This window comes from Protopterus annectens, chromosome 9.part0 (assembly GCF_019279795.1).
Source record: "Protopterus annectens isolate FY-2018-M chromosome 9.part0, PAN1.0, whole genome shotgun sequence".
NCBI lineage: Eukaryota > Metazoa > Chordata > Ceratodontiformes > Protopteridae > Protopterus > Protopterus annectens.
The window spans coordinates 1,592,697,272-1,592,714,504 of record NC_056743.1 but is presented as its reverse complement, the minus strand read 5'-3'; the positions used below and the strand labels follow the sequence as shown (position 1 = coordinate 1,592,714,504).

Sequence of the window (17,233 nt, the reverse complement as noted above, 5' to 3'; positions counted from 1 at the left end):
TTTTTATTAACATCACAAACTAACATGAGTATGCATTCATTTATAAAAGAGAATACAAAGCATTACAACAAGTGTTTTTCTTTTATACACATTATACTAATATGATTTTTGTCTTACAATTGTATTCAGGTTAACAAGTTGCTCGATCGTTGTGGAAGGGTAAAGCCCTGACTACAGCCTAGGTGGTGCAGGTTAAATTGCTGAGCTTAGGTGACTGAAAGAGTGGCAGGGAGAGATAGGTGTGTCCATCCTGAGTGGAAGGGCACTTATCAATGATGCTCCCCAAGGGGAGGTGTGGTCCAAAGAGGGTATTTGCCATCAGACATAATTGATGAGTAAGGAGGATGGGAAAAGGGAGTGGGCAGAGAATATAAAAGCAACCCCCAGATGGCCAAGTCCCCAGGATGCCCTTAGGAACAGCCCCAGCAATACCAGAGTAGTCGGGCGGGTGGTAGAAGGAGAGTTGGTAAACCTGGTATGGAAGTGGGCAATTGCATAGCTAGGGTGGAGGGAAAGGGCAACGGGTGCAAAGTGTTGGGGGGGCACTATCATCCATTCCCAATACCAGCTTTTAAAAGGTATTGCATTTGCAGTCAAACCTGAGTGCTGTAATGCTTTGTGTGTTGTCTAAACTGTAGCAACTGCTTGCTACGATGTAGAAAAAAAGTTTGCTACAGTTTAGAAGTCAAATAAAATCTTTTTTTTACTGAAACCTTAGCACTGTAGCCTTCAGTGCAGGCAGGTTATAAACTGTAGCAACTGTTTGCTACATTTGTAGCAAGCAGTTTGCTACAGTTTAAAAAAAAATGTTATTTTTGTTAACCTAAAATTTGAGCACAGTAGTGCTCCATGCAGGCAGAGTTTGCTAGAGTTTAAAAATAATTTTTTATTTTATTTTTTTAACTAAAACCTGAGTGCTGAACTGCTCCATCAGAGCAGGTGTAAACTTTACCAACTGTTTGCTATATTTAGTTTAAAAACAGAAATGCTTTCTTTTTTTTAATAAAATATGTTAAAGGAAGGTTGGGGGCAGGGTACAGAAAAGGGACCCGAATGGCTGGGGCTATAGGAGGGGGGAACATGTCATATATCTAGTCACCTGGTTGGTGTGCCAATAGAAGGAATGTCTGCTTTTTTTTTTTTTGCTGGAGGGCTGTGCGGCGGTGCATAGATCTAACTGTAATAATCCAGTCACATATGGCTTATTACAGTGAAGTTTTTTTCTTTTGGTCTTCACTTGAAGAGCTGAGGGGATGGGGTACTGCTTCATAATACTGTCCCAGGGTACTAACTGAGCCAGCTGCACTTCTAGACATGGGGCGCTGTGAGTAGTTATTCAGTTTGACATAATACATATTGGTCAAATTCTGTCTTCCATGAATGAAATGTCACTCCTGAACATTATTCAGTATGTATTGTCACAAACTCATTTTCTTTATATGTAGTTTATTCCTTCCCTTTTTTAAAGATCCCACCTCCAGTTCTTTTATCTCCTTTACAACTTTCAACAATTCCGCTATAGTCGCTTTCATTTTTGATATTCCTTTCCAAGTAAATGTTTTTGCCAGCCAACTAGGCAATTCAGTTTCGATATCCCAGTTCAAAAGAATAATTTCCATGGTTAAAATAATTTGCATCCCCAGCATTTCTAACAAAATACCATGTAGAGAATTTCTAAAATCTACCAACTTGTACATTCCCAAAAAACATGTTCCCAGGTACCTCTGTCTTTTCCATGAAATATCCAGCAATTGCTGTCTACCTGTGGAAAAATAGCAGTTTAAAAGTTACAATACCTTGTTTCTTTTCTCTCAAAATTAAAAATGTCAGTAGCACCAAGCAAATAAAATCACCACTAACTTGGCACACAGTGAAAATCACGGTCACATTAAATTAAGCTCAGTGATTTAATAAAAAAAATAGTCACTTCCTTGATGATCTAGGGCCCAGAATTGTAGTCAAACCCATTTGTGTTGAGCCCAGCAAAACTAAGCACAGAGTTGTGCCTGTGTAGCACAGTGCAAAATAAAGTAGTGGCAAGCAATCTGTTAGTACAAGCAGTGCTAGTGACCAGACAGCAATTTAAATAATAGAACAATAGAACAATGCCCATTACCCTTCTCTCAAGAATGAAAATGGCAATTATCCCAAGCGTACAAAATTACCACTTGCTATACACACAGTTAAAATTATAATCACAATTAAACTGGCATGCAATGAGTTAATAAAAAGTAGTTAATTCCCCTGGTGGTCCAGCTACTTAGACATTGAAACAACAGGAAAATATTTGACAGTTTTTATGAAGGACACTTATGGCAATAATTATTTACATTTCTTCTATTTGCCTACCAAACTTCATGAATAACAAGGTCATAAAAATGAATTGATTACAGCATTAAGATTAATTAAAGATGAGCACTCATTCCCCAATGTACTACTTTGCATGGACAGAACCGAGAGAATGAGGTGTTAATTCATCAAGCTGATCTTCTAGCAAACTTGTTTACTGATAAAGGTCACAAGAAGAGTGTGTGAGTCTTCTGGCTGATGACATGGCTAACAGAAGGTCTGCTTTGTACCTTCTATACTTAAAAACACTGTACTGAGCTTAAAATTAAGGCAGGCGATCACAGCCAATAATACTGATTTGTCACATGCCTTTGTTTTAATTTCTTCTATTGGCAGTACACAGATTAAATTATTAATAATGAGAGCTAGAAGGTGACGACAAAAAACAGAGAGTTGATAGAAATCATTGGGTCAAGTCCTTCCATTGTGAACAAAAGTGATGTTCACATGAAGATCATGCCTGAGTCAGGGGGAGGGGCTACTTGCAGTGTATAGTATCATTGATAAGCCCAGGGAGACTTATTCCTGCAAACACTGCTCCTCTTGAATACTTATTACTGATGGGTCTTCTGTATATGTATGTCACATTAACAGAATTTATGCCTTGGGCATCCACCATGACTACATTTCTAGTGGTGTGATGTACATAGAGCAACATGTCAAATCTGTGAAAGTTTCTACATCACAAAAAACTTTATCTAGACTTATCACAAGAATTAATGAACAAATATATGCCATTAGAACAAAAACAATGCCTTTTACAAACATGGTATAATATATTATTGTTTATATGATTGAGCATATCTGCATGAACTGCAGAACAGGAGACTGAAAGTCTGTTTGAATCCTATGAGCTGCAGTGGCAATTATTGCTGCAGCCAGATAAACTTTTAGGCCTCAATGAACACAACAATATAAAGGCTGGATTCAGAAATGCATAATGTGCTGTGCAATCCTAATTGTAGAAAAACTGCTCTGTGCATTTTGCCAGAGCAATTCAGAGATTTCTGTAGCACTGCTGCTGTAAGAAAGCTCCAGTCACTGATTTCTCTGGTGAAAACTGCATGCAAATGTAGCAGTTCAGGAGTGCAGCTAATGCTACAAAGCTATATACACTTCCTTGACACTTTTCTCCAAGATCAAAATAGCACAATAGAGGGATTCAAAGAAAATCTCTACTGCTTTATTTGGGGAGCTAAGCAAAATAAGTGTGCATAGTCTTTCAAATGCATACAACCATTATGGAGCACATTGGAGGCAAGTACTGTATGTGCGTGTGTGTGTGTGTGTGTGTGTGTGTGTGTGTGTGTGTGTGTGTGTGTGTGTGTGTGTGTGTGCGTGTGTGTGTGTGTGCGCACATATGCTCATATCTGAAAGTGTCTGTGCAACTGTTGTTTAAGTTGGTAGTGGAAACACACAATGTTTGATTCAGAGACACTAGTGAGTTGCTAATGAAACGTTGCATGTGGCTTTATCGTGTCTCTGAATTGCATTACATCACCATTGTGCTATTGGGCACTGTGGCATTGCTCACAAAGCACTGTGATATGGCAGCCAAACTGCATTTTGAAATTGAAGCTAATTAGATGATTTCTTATAGCTGCCTGTTCCTTACAAACCTGCATCCAGGATAGTGTTTATTTACTTTGAATTATCTGGCATGTGTGAATGGAATTTATTATAGAATATTTATTCTCAGCTTTCTTGCTATAATGTCTATTTTACATAAAAACAGTTTTTATACCAACATTTTGACTTTTGACTCTTTATTACATAAACGTATGACTGGGCTTTTTTCTGACCATGATTGCTAAGGCATATTCAAACCAAAAATGTTCATGGCAGATTTGTTTTGATAATATCTTGTACATGTATTAGATTCAAGACCCAATTAATTTTTGCTAAATGTAATGTGTCCCAGTTGTTTTTTTCTTTGCTTTTTTTTGGTACTTCAAAGGTGACAGAAGAAGAATCTAATAGCTGCTGACCCCTCATGCCTTATTGTCAGCTTATCATCCAAGATCATGCCCAGGCTCTGAACCTAAGACCCAAACTCCAGTTTATTTCCACTATAGATTGTAACTGGGTAAAGACTTGGAATATTGCAGTGCTTGCAGGTTACTTGAATGGACAGTGCCTTTGTGTTGTTCGGGCTGAGCCTCAAATGACTACTCCTTACCCAATTAAAGAGGGAATCCAGGCTGTCCTGTGATGTGGCCAGAGCAGATAGATATGTCTGGGGAAAGGAGGGGTATAATTGGGTTTTATGAGCATAACTGTGATACCACAAACCCACTTTTGAATGCTATCCCAACATGGAAGTATATATAGATATATTGTGAAAAACAGTGGCTCTGATGTGAAGCCCAGAGGTACCCCATAACTCAGGGATCAATCCTTAAAAGGAAAAAAAATCAGAGGGACAATTCTCTTGGTATTTTCCCATGGATTAAAGGCAAACTAGGTGAAGAATGTGGAAGACAGAGCCCTGCTGGAACAGATGATAGATAAGCCAAAACTGCTGCCCCAGATCATGAGGTCAAGCAGAGACACAATCACCATCAGTTATCAGTTCAGTCTCCTGTGCTTTGACATAACAAGTGAGCAGCATGAAAGTTAAATAAACCAGATAGTGTTCTGACCAGGAGACTGGTTCCACTGCCAGGAAGAGCAGACCACCCCCAGCTGGAATACTAAGTCAGGTGAATGTCCATTATTGCTGCTAGCAGTGGTAATCACTGTAACAAGCTCTATGCCCCCAGATCTGAGGATAAGTCTTTGACTCATCACTGACCCAGATGTTGAAATTACAATGACATAATCATTTCAGGTATTCCAGGCATTCCAACAATGCGGTGAAAATGAAGTCAGTAAACTCCTCCGACATGCCACTAAATCATCTGGTAGAAGATGAGCAGGGAGAAGCATGCAGTTTGTTCTTATGTCAAGAACATACTAACAGGGATTAGTGATGTCATATATGTCTCTCTCAGTGTAAGCACAGATATAAAGCATAATGTTATCCCAGCCACAAGCATTTCTCCCTAACCCCTCAAACACTATATACCAGGCAGAATAGCCAGAGTTAAATTTTGAACCTAGCCAAATTTCTGTTATAAAAGTAAAATCAATGTCACACAAGTCATATAAACGCATATGGGGAAACACTATTTGATAGAATTAAGTTCTTTAGGAACAAAAACAGGCATTGAAATAGGAGATAAATTACCAATCCTTTCCTCCATAAATTCTGAAATGATCTCATCTAGCTTAGCGCATAAATATCCTCGTATACAAATGTTGTTGTGTCTTTCGGCTTATCCCAGTTAGGGGTTGCCACAGCGGAACTCCGGTCCGCTAATGATTAGTAGTGGATTTTTATGTGCCGAGGTACCAGCCCTGATGCACAGCCTTCAACAAAGGCGTGCCCATTCACGCATGCCTCCACGCAGAAAACGGTCTAGCTGAGAATCGAATGCGACAACGTCTTGCTGTGAGTCGACAATGCTACAATATCCCCATATATAAATATATTTTTTAAAAATAAACTTAATTCTCAAAAATGTTATCATCACTGATTATTCAACTTATCTAAGGAACTAGCTTCTTATAATAACATGGCAGTAGCCACCACCTAGACCTCAGGAGTGGCCTGCTAAAGACAAAGTCAAGGACAGACTATCCACTACTCTGATGTGGATATATATCTTCCATTAATAGGGGATTTGATGGGTACTTTTTTTATATCTTTGCACTTTGTGGAGCCAGACCTTTGCTATAGTATATGAATTTATGAACCATTTTTGAATGATTCACAAGTGCAAAGAATCAACATCTAAAATATCCAAAAATCCTGCCCATTTTTGGGAGATCCACTATTTAAATATTGGTACTGATTTTGATAGATTTTATTTAAGTATGTGAGTCTTGATGCCCCTAATATTAATAACATTTGTTTGTTTTTGGGTTCAATATTAAGTAACAATTATTTTATGTTTCAAGATTAAATATACAATCAACTTAAAAGTGTTGCTATGGGGGGCAAGGTGCCCCAACATTTGTTAATTTGGTTATGAGTTGCTGAGAGCACAAATTTATGCATTTGGATCTTTTTAAGTATGTGTCATTCTACTAAAGATAGATTGATGATTTATTTTTACATGGGATTTTAATGAAAATAATTTTGACATTTTAAAAGAATTAAATAGTACCACAGAGTTTTTATCTTTCACATTTTTGAATAAAGGCAAAACTGTACATTTTTTTAGATCTTGAACTGATCTTGGATACTGGCAAATGTGCTTTAACAGGCTATTAATGTTTCATAACATCATGGCAAAAAGTATGAGGCATAGCACCTAGCAGGATAAAAGCACTCTCATGAAACTAAACAAACAATTCAGTGGACAAATAAAAGTCTACCAAAGATCAATGTGAGGTAAATTTGACCTCCCCAGCTAAGTACAACCACAAGGCATTCTTTAGCTGTGTCCACCACTTCAAAGGCAATACATAATTGTGTACAAAGCTCATTGTCAATGAACCCACCTCTACTTGGCCAGAAGATATGGAAAACCTACTGGCTGACAAATTCAGCTCTAACTTTACTCCTCTCTTTCCCTCAACCTCCTCTCAGAAAATTCTATCAAATATAACTCCCCATACTATCACTAGGAATCAGGTCCTCAATGCTCTCAAGAACACTACATCAATAGGCCCAGACAATATTCCAGGATGTCTTCTAAATGGCATGAAACATGACATATCAGTCCCTCTGGAATTGCTATTTAGCTGTAGCCTCCAAACAGGCTTTAGGCCTCATGAATGGAGAACAGTAACAGTGATCTCTCTGCACAAAGGTGGGCCATCTACAGACCCTGAAAACTATAGACCCATGTGTCTCATTAGTCTCATATGTGAAGCCATGGAAATAAGTATCATGAAATGATCAATAATGACATAGGAAACCCCCAGACACTGGACTCAGCCCAATTTGGTTTTGTCAAGGGCAGATCATGGCTACTTAACCTGGTGGACTTCTTTCAGGAAGTCACCAAGACAATGGATGAGGGCAAACAGTTCACTCTGCCTACCTTGATCTAGCCAAGGCATTTGATATAATAATCCACTTGGACATTGTTGACAAAGTCAAGAGATTAGGTGTAAACCCTTATATCACCCAGTGGATAGGACCCAAGAAATTAGAATTGATAAGTCCGCCTCCGGTCACAAGTGGTGTCCCACAGGGATCAGTGCTGGGACCGCTCCTTTTAGTATTTATTCTCTGAAGTCAAGGTCAATGTCAAAGGCCTCTGGCTGACTAAATTTGCAGATGATTGCAAATTGGGAGAGTCATAGAATCCTCTCTGACACAAATGTTTTCCAGGAAGGATTGACACAAACAAATAACTTGTATCAGGGCCATGCACTGAAACTAAATTTCAAGAAATACATAATATCATCCATCAGGAAGTCATACAACCCTGAAAAGTATTATATTGACACCACTCCCCTAAGAGGTAACCCAGTAGTCAGGGACTTGGGGTTACAAATAAACAGTAATCTAGTCTTTGACCATCACTTGTCTATAGTAGTGAAGAAATCATTCCATGTTGTGCAACTTATAAACAAAGGTATGGTATCTAGGTCCAAGGAGGTCATTGTTCCATTGTATCTCTGCATTCATTAAACCTATCATTGAGTACAATCCCCCCTTTGGTATGTACCTAACCAGTCACACCCAACAACTGCAACATCCAAAGAGGTTTCTCAATAAAAGAATACAGGGCATAAGTAACCAGAATTACCCATTCTAAAGTCTCAATTCTAACAGTGCAAGGTTCCTAGAATTTATAAACTCAAATGCTATGGAACAACTTGTTACCACTCCACAAGAGGAGAAAAAACTAACTGGACCTGATCATCACAAACATGGGACACTATGCCCCAGAGCAGAAGTGTATCCCTCCTGGGTGGATCAGACCATAAACTAATCTCACTGGATATATTCACATCCCAACCCCCCCTGCCCAGAAAACCACAGTGAAAAACTTCTCTAAAGCAAATTTCACCTCAAAACCAACCGGAAATCAATCATTCAAGCCCCCTGCCTGTGGAAAAAACAGCCCAGACAGCAGAAATTTCCATTATAAGCATTCATTCTCTATGGAATGGATCATCTATGCATGGATCAAAACCAAGACCCAAAAGACCAAATCCCATCAGATGGTGTCCCGGGCTCGTCTGCATGACTCAAAGAGAGCTAAAAACCCAAACGCATAAAACTTGTGTCTTAGTTTAGCCCACTACAGGTGTATGTACGAAGAGTGGCGTGCAACAGCAGTGGTCCCTCTCCTAGTGGTGGGTGCCTCACGATCCTGACTATCGCCCCACAATAAGCCTGACTAGCTTGGGCATTGCAAAGCTATGGGATCCATGGAATCATGGACCTCAGATATAAGGGACCTGGGACCCTGAGGACAGACAGTTTGCAGTTTGTTAAGGCAGATCCAGATCCTTACCTGGTTGATTTTTCTTGAAACAGTCACCAAGGAGGGGAGGGAAGAGGAAGGTGGTACACAGCCTACCTGGACCTCACAAAAACACCTTCGGGCATTAGTTAGAAAAACATTTTTATATAGCCCACCTAATCATGAAGAGATTCACATCTAGATCAGGGAGGTCATCATATCCCTCTTTACTCATCCCTCATCAGGGCCCATATTGCCTTTGGGACCCTTTTGGGATGTACCTTACCAGACACCAGCAACTGGAAAGAAAGACCCCAAAAAGTACTCACCCAAAGAGGATCAAAGGCGTAAACAGATGCCATATGCTGCCCAGGTTAAAGAAACTCCAGCTCTACTCAGTGGGCTCTGAGCCTGCTCAGAGTCGACCTGGCGTATAAATAGTGCAAATCAGAATTATAGATGCCGTACGGCTCAAATCAAAAATCACATCCTACGCTACTAAGAGACTTGAAGGACTTGCTGAAATAAATAGAACAATAAATAGGACACAGATTCATAACCCAATCAAATCTCACTCTGGAATAAAAATCCCAGTCCAGGTTAGGCAGAGTCCACATTGACTTTCTTCAAGAGCTCACTTCATGAGTGATGAGTGGATGTGGATTCTGTCAAGTGCCCCGGTGTTCACTTCTGTGTCACTGTTAGACAGAGGCACAGCAAACTAAAAAAAAAAAAAGCAAAATTAAAAAAAAATGGGCAAAGCTTGGCCATGCCCTAGGGGCTAGGCTTATAAAGAACCCTAGGCTAGTAGCCCCTATGTCCTATGCAGACCACCTCAAGGCCCTAACCCTGTATTCAGTCTCCTACAGGCTGTTGAGGTGAGATCTATGCCTGGCATATAGGGCATTGTCAGATTCCACTCTGATGGACATCCTGCATATATGCAAAACAAACAGAACCAGAATTACCCATTCTAAAGTCTTAATTTTTTCTGTGATATAAATAGGATCTGCTGAAGAGACAGGTATGTATCCAAGAGACTACCCCTTCTCTGGAACAGGCTCTCCATCCATGTGAAGCAGAGTTCCTTGTTAACTCAATTCACATATAACTTAGACAATTGGATGGCAAATAAGAAATTCATCCCTGCTTTGTCACCTATGTCACTAATGGACACAGGCAGCCTGTAAATGGTTAATTTACCAGACCCCTGCTTACACTTATCAAGGGTACCAGAACTTGTCAGAGATTTGAGATGCATGGCTAGGCTTAAAAAGGTACTTGAGTTTGTTAGCTTAGTACACACCTATGAACTATGAACCACAGTAACATTTTTGGAAAAAGGACATTTATTAATAATTATTTATATTATAAAAGTCGACATCATAATTACATGAACTGGAGTGTCATGGGGCGATTTTATTAGATTAACTTAAATAATCCATGATGATAAAGTTTTTAAGAGTGAATTAAATTTAAAAAAATATTTATAGATAGAGGATATTCATGTACCATGTTAGGTGAGATTATTTTAGAAGTTATGCAGAAAAGGGTTAGTATTTTTCTTCCTCTTTTATACACTGATTTTGTTCCTAAAGAAGTTAATTTTATCAATGATACATATATAGCAGCACTTCTTATTCCTACCAGTTGTGATGCCAATTCTATTAAAATATCATCAGTTTTAATTTAAGTATTCAGTGGCAATCAGCAGTTAGCTAAGGTTTTAGGTCCTTCTCCACATTTTTGTTGCAAAAGGACTACAAATTTAAAAAAATAATTGAAAAATCAAATGGTGTTTCATCATATATGTGTAAAAGTCCTTCTGGTACTTAATCCCTGTAAAGACTGCAAAATGTGTAGATTTATCAATAGTGGTCAAAGTGTTGTTCTAAAACATACAATATGAGAGATTTTTTTTAAAAGGCAGTATAATTGCAAGTCTATTCAGGCTGTTTACTAAGCACCTTTTGTTCATGTGAGAGCTTCTACTTGGGTAAAACCACTAGAATGATCTCACAAAGAATTAATGAACAAGGGTCGGCTATTCCTAACACATTTTGTTCCAGTGTTTTAGCTAAACAAAGACACAATGTACTGATTTTAAAAAGTTTGCATTCTTTTGTATTAGATCATGTAATAACTGGATATGGGTATTATCAACATTTTTTAGAGGTTTGGGAATTGAGGTAGCAGCTTTCTTTAACTGAAGACAGAAATTCCAGCTTAAATTAAAATATTAATATTAGATGTGTAGTAATAGTGGAGAAAGTGTAAATGTAATATTGTTTATTTAATTATGTATATATATTTATACTTGCATTTATCATTTATATTTGTATTTATAATTATTTGGAGTAGTGTTAATGAGCAGTGTAGTCATGTGACAAACATCATGTGTGATATATATAGGGGCTACTATACATGATCGAAATTTCAGAAAGCCAAAACCCATATGGCCAAGACCATATGTTTGACTTTTCAAATTTTGAACATGTAAAAAAAAAATAAACAAAACAAAAACTTACCTACATGTTGCTAGCAGGTGCAAGCCCCTGCACCCCCTGCACCCCCTGCAATTTAAATGTACCAACTCCGAGATTGCACGGCAATGCAGAAGATGGGACTTTTCCAATTCCACACTATACGGAGATGCCTGTTCTGCATGATCGAAATTTCAAAAGTTGATCATATGGTCCCAGCCATGAAAGTTTTGGCTTTGTGAAATTTCGATCATGTGTAGGAGACCCATATATATATATGTATATATATATATATATATATATATATATATATATATATATATATATAGATATATATATATTTACATATGTAAATATATATATATATATATATATATATATATATATATATATATATATATATATATATATATATATATATATATATTTACATATGTACACACACACACACACACACACACACACACACACACACATATATATATATATATATATATATATATATATATATATATATATATATCTCAGTCACTGTAATTCTGTTTTAAAGAGTGTTTTTCTTTGCATGTTTATTTTGTCACTCTGACATTCCACTCTGTTTTATTTATTTGTTTATTCTACTATTGTAATTTAGCTTTTCTGACTCTATTAAATTTAGGGGCATTTAATAAAGAAAGCATCAGTGCATCAAACATTGGCAATGACTGTATAGGAGTTGATTAGAAAGGAAGAAAGAAGACAGTCTTTATTTATTTATTTTATTTTACATTTGTTGACCGGGCTAGTCTAGTTGGATATATGTCCATTTTCAGTAGAGGCCCGGGGAGAAAAGCTCCAAGCAAAAAAAATGGGAAATTTAACAATGAATATAACTATGAGAAGTACAATACAGAGTTAGCACTCTGATAGAGAACAGTTATAAAATAAATTTGTAAAACTAAACACTTTTAGTGGAAATTAAACTAAACAGTTCTACAACTCACAGTAGAAGGTATAAGCAAGTCTTAGAAAAGGGAAAAGAATATATATATTAATCTAAAATTCCTGAGTAAGAGTCAATAGTAGTAAGTCAATTTGGAGGTAAAGGTTATAGGAGTAGTGTATAGGGTTATGGACAGAAGTGAGAAAAGATGTCAATCTGGGTTAGTGCATGGACAGAGCCAATGGGCTTTGAGATGTTCTTTGAGATGTTTTTTAAACAGAGAAGTAGAAGCAAGGGAAGTTAAATTGCAAAAAAACACATGTAGATAAACCAAAAGAAAAGAAACACCAAAAACGAAAATTGCAGCCAACTGGAAAATATCTTTACTTCTTAAACAGATTCTGGTACCTCAGCCTTCGCCTTCATTGGAATAAATTATTCTAAATCAAACCAGCTTATATATACACCAGTTACTTCAATCAAACAATCAAGTAAATACATCAATTAAGAAATTTAGAAAACTTTTAAACTTGTCACAGCATATTATTATAAATCTTTAATATTACTTACACACATTAATATAATACTTAAATTTCTAAATTCATACCATTTGGAAACAGGGTATCACCTGATACTCAAATGCCTGATTCTCAAATGTCTGATGTTAATGTTTGTTCTGAGTCCGTTTTGGATATTATTAACTTATCTGATTGTACTATTACAAATAACATGCAAAGTGTTTTATGTAACGGGACCAAGTTTGTTCCTATGCATATTCCTTGTTTGGCTGAAATTTTAAATGAAGTCAAGGAATTTTGTAGAAAATTACATCTGAAGGTATTCTTTTGTAACAAGGAAGCTCAAAAACCATTTGCACTTGATTCATTTATGGATAGTTCTTTAATGGATATTTCTCTGCATGAAAATGAAATAGTAGACATTTATGAAATGGCAGATGATTCTTCGTGTTTGAATTTTGAATATAATACTGGTTATGGTAAATTTGATGTTCCTCAGGTCCCACATAGTAGTGATTTTTTTGCCTCCTAAAATTAATCAGACCATTAATATTTTTGAAAATGTTGTAAAAAAACAAGTTATGAAGGAATATGGATTGCTCAAAAAGAAGGCAATGCATTTTAATTTAACAAAGGAAGAGTGGCAAACACTCTGCCAAATAAGAGAGCTCAGTGACCGTTATGTTTTTGTGGAGTCAGATAAGGGGGGCAATTGGGTTGTATTTAATAAAGAAAAGTACAATTCAATAGCTTTAAACATTTTGGCAGATAATAATGTTTATGCTTCTCTCTTGAATAATCCTATATTGGAATTCAATAGTGCCCTACATGACTTATTGGACAGAGGGGAAAGATTGGGTTTCTTCTCTTCTGGGGATGTGAAAAAATTATATATTAAAAATCCTAGTATTGCAAAGTTTTTTATTTTACCTAAAATACATAAGGATTTGAATAATCCCCCAGGGCATCCAATTGTTAGTGGTAAAGGGGCCTTTTTACAAAATGTGGGCATTTTTCTGGATTCTGTTCTAAAGAAACATATCACAAGAATTCCTTCACATGTTAAAAATACAAAGGAGGTTTGTGATAATTTCAAGGGAATCATATGGCAGGACATTTTTTATTGGGCAAGTGTTGATGTAAAATCTTTATATACATCTATTTGTAATAAATGGGGTTTAGATGCAGTACATCAACTCTTGGGTGATGGACCTAGAACAGCATATATCATTTCCCTATTGGAATTTTGTCTTACTCACAATTTTTTTGAATTTGATAAAAAATGTTACCTACAAAGGGAAGGTACAGCAATGGGTGCTAGTTTTGCTCCCTCTTATGCCATAATTTTCATGGGGTTTTTTGAAAATTCATTTTTGTACACTACAAATTTTTTTTCGAAAAAATGTGATTGTTTACAAGAGATACATTGATGATTTGATATTTTTGTGTAAGGGCAATTCAATGGAGTTTAATGACTTTATATCAACTTTGAAATTAAACTCTTGTGGTTTGGACTTTACTTTTGAAGTGAAGTCAAGGTCAATCCAGTTTTTGGATGTTGAGTTTTATGTTGGTAGTGATGGGAAGATGCAACATAAACCCTTCCACAAAGTCACGGCAGTAAACAATTTCTTGCATGCTACTAGTATGCATAGTGTTCAGTTGACCAACTCTTTACCTTTGGGAGAATTTAAAAGAATTGCTGCTAATACTTCAGAGATTAGGAATATAAAGAGTGAATTTGATGTAATTTGTGAAAAATTAAATAATCGAGGATATCGATGGGATAATATTTTGTTACATAGAAACAAGGTTGAAAGAGACTTAAATTTGTACTCAAGTGATCACCAATACTTAGGTAAAAAGGGTGTTGGTGAAAAAAGTGGGAATGCTAGGGTTAATGGAGGATTTCTAGAATCAGCCTATGATGATGGCAATAAGGTGGAAGTTAAAGACAAAATATTTTTTATTAACAGGTATTCACTTTTTTCACCTACATTAAGAAGAATAATACTTAATATGTGGCCTATAGTTATTGATGATGATTTTTTGAAAACTATTATCCCCAATAATATTATTTTCCCTTATAGTAGGTGCAGTATTTTGAAAGAGTTTGTTAGGTACAAAGGCAGGAGGGTTAAAGCTAGTAATGCAGGTGCTTATGCTTGTGGACATTGCAAAGTTTGTAGTAAAATTGTGAATTTGGATGGTAGTATAATAAATGGCGTTAAATATAATGCCATTGATCATTTCATCTGTAATTCCTTTGGGGTAATTTATATAATAGGTTGTAAGTGTGAAATAAGAAAATGGTATATAGGGCAGACTAAAAGAAAAATAAAACTAAGAATCATGGAACATTTGGGAGACATCAGGAGGGGTAGGTTGGATAGTCCAGTAGCTAATCATTTTCATCAATTTCATGGTGGTGGATGTGAGGATTTTATATTTAGTGTTTTGGCAAAACCAGATGGGGGTGGGGGGGGCAAACATTAATTTTCAGAAAAAATTATTGAGAATGGAATCAAATTTTATAATAAATTATAAAACCCTGTTTTCAAATGGTATGAATTTAGAAATTTAAGTATTATATTAATGTGTGTAAGTAATATTAAAGATTTATAATAATATGCTGTGACAAGTTTAAAAGTTTTCTAAATTTCTTAATTGATGTATTTACTTGATTGTTTGATTGAAGTAACTGGTGTATATATAAGCTGGTTTGATTTAGAATAATTTATTGCAATGAAGGCGAAGGCCGAGGTATCAGAATCTGTTTAAGAAGTAAAGATATTTTCCAGTTGGCTGCAATTTTCGTTTTTGGTGTTTCTTTTCGCAAGGGAAGTTAAGTCAGCAGGAAGCTGATTCCAGAATTTTCCTGCAGTGTTTGAGAAGAGTGAATCCCCAGCTTTGTTGTTAGCTTTATTAGAGGAGACTAGAAGTTTGTTAGCAGAGCGTAGTGTAGGTAGATTCGTATAAGGTGTAACAAGATTAGTGAGGATAGGGGTATTATTAGGGTGGTATAGGATCTTTTGAGTAATAAGTAGTTGTTGATAGAGTATGTGGCTATGAAGTTCTAGCCAGCCAAGCTGTTTGAGGTTAAGGCAATGGTGAGTTTTAAAGGGTGAGCTTGTGATGAATCTAGTTATGCTATTATAACAGGTAGAGAGTTTAGAGAGGTTGTTTTGGGATAGGTTGGTGTATATAACAGAGGCATAGAAAAGGGTGGAAATGAGGTGAGTCTGGGCAATTGTTTTTCTTGCAGGAGGAGTAAGAAAGGGTTTTATTCTATAGAGGGTGCCAAGTTTTTTGTTGACAGACTTAATAGTTGAGTTAATGTCTCTTATTAGCCTTTTACGTGAAGAAGGAGCTGAGTGAAGAAATTGTAGCATTGTCCTTATAGATCCTCTCCTGTCTTCTCAGTCTGTTACCTCAAGGCTCATATATCAGTTTCAGAAGCTACAAGATTCCAGGCTTTTTGGTCATAAACTAGAGCAATATGGCTAAGTACAGTTTATCTATGTTAAATTGAGCCACAATACTTCGTTATATTTCACTGGTTTTCCTAAATCATAAACTGTAACTGTAAAGTACAATAAAAGAAAAACAAACAGTATATTTCAATTGGAGCAGGCCCCCCAACCTGCACAGCTCTTAACATATATGTACCAACTCTGTGCTCGCACAATAGTAGGGAAAAGTGAAAAATCCCACCACAGTGGTCCCACACAATAAAAGTCTGTTTGTCTTGGGCAAACCAAGGTCAAAAGTATGAGGAAAAGATGCACGATGCATAAGTATGCTTGTCCAGATGTAAGATAATGGATGGGTACTACAGATGTTTACAACACTTGAAACACAACTCCAGAAATTAGATAACATTCACAGGATGTTTCCGTGTCTTAACAGAAATCTCTCCTTATTCAGACAAAGACTTATCAAATATATTGCTGCTGATATACTGACTGATATAAAAAATTCTGTCTAAAAACACAGACAATCCCTGTTTTAGTCATAGTTAAGTATGTCTATGCATATCAGTATTTCTGCAAAACCATACACCTTCTGCTTTGACCAAGGCTGAGTGACTGTTGCATGAGAGTATACTGGCAGGGTAGGCTGAAGGTGGGGTGAGCAGTGCATTTTCTGTAATTTAAGTATGTGCAAAAAGGTATAATCTTTGTATTGTAGTAAATTTTCATATTGTTTTCACTAATTTGATAACACTAAAATGGCATTCAGTATTTTGTCATCAGTCATACACACATACACACACATATATCAAAATCTATATTCCTAATCCAATTGAACACTAGTACACTGAAGCAGAAAACCTCAAATCCACAGGATTTCATTGACCCTAACAAAATTCTTAAAGTAAGCTCAAAAACAGTTAAAACAGAGGTTTTTAATAGACGAACACCTCCCATCTTATGAGGACCTCACACCTGCTGCTGCTTATATATGCCAACTGTGAGATTGCACAACAGT

The 17,233-nt window shown here is 36.4% G+C and overlaps 1 protein-coding gene across 2 annotated transcripts in view; it reads right to left on the bottom strand.

Annotated features, from left to right (window-relative positions):
• LOC122812201 (transforming growth factor beta receptor type 3-like) overlaps positions 1–17,233 on the bottom strand; it is a 715,443-nt gene that overhangs the window by 171,773 nt on the left and 526,437 nt on the right. The gene's annotated exons all lie outside the window — the stretch shown is intronic.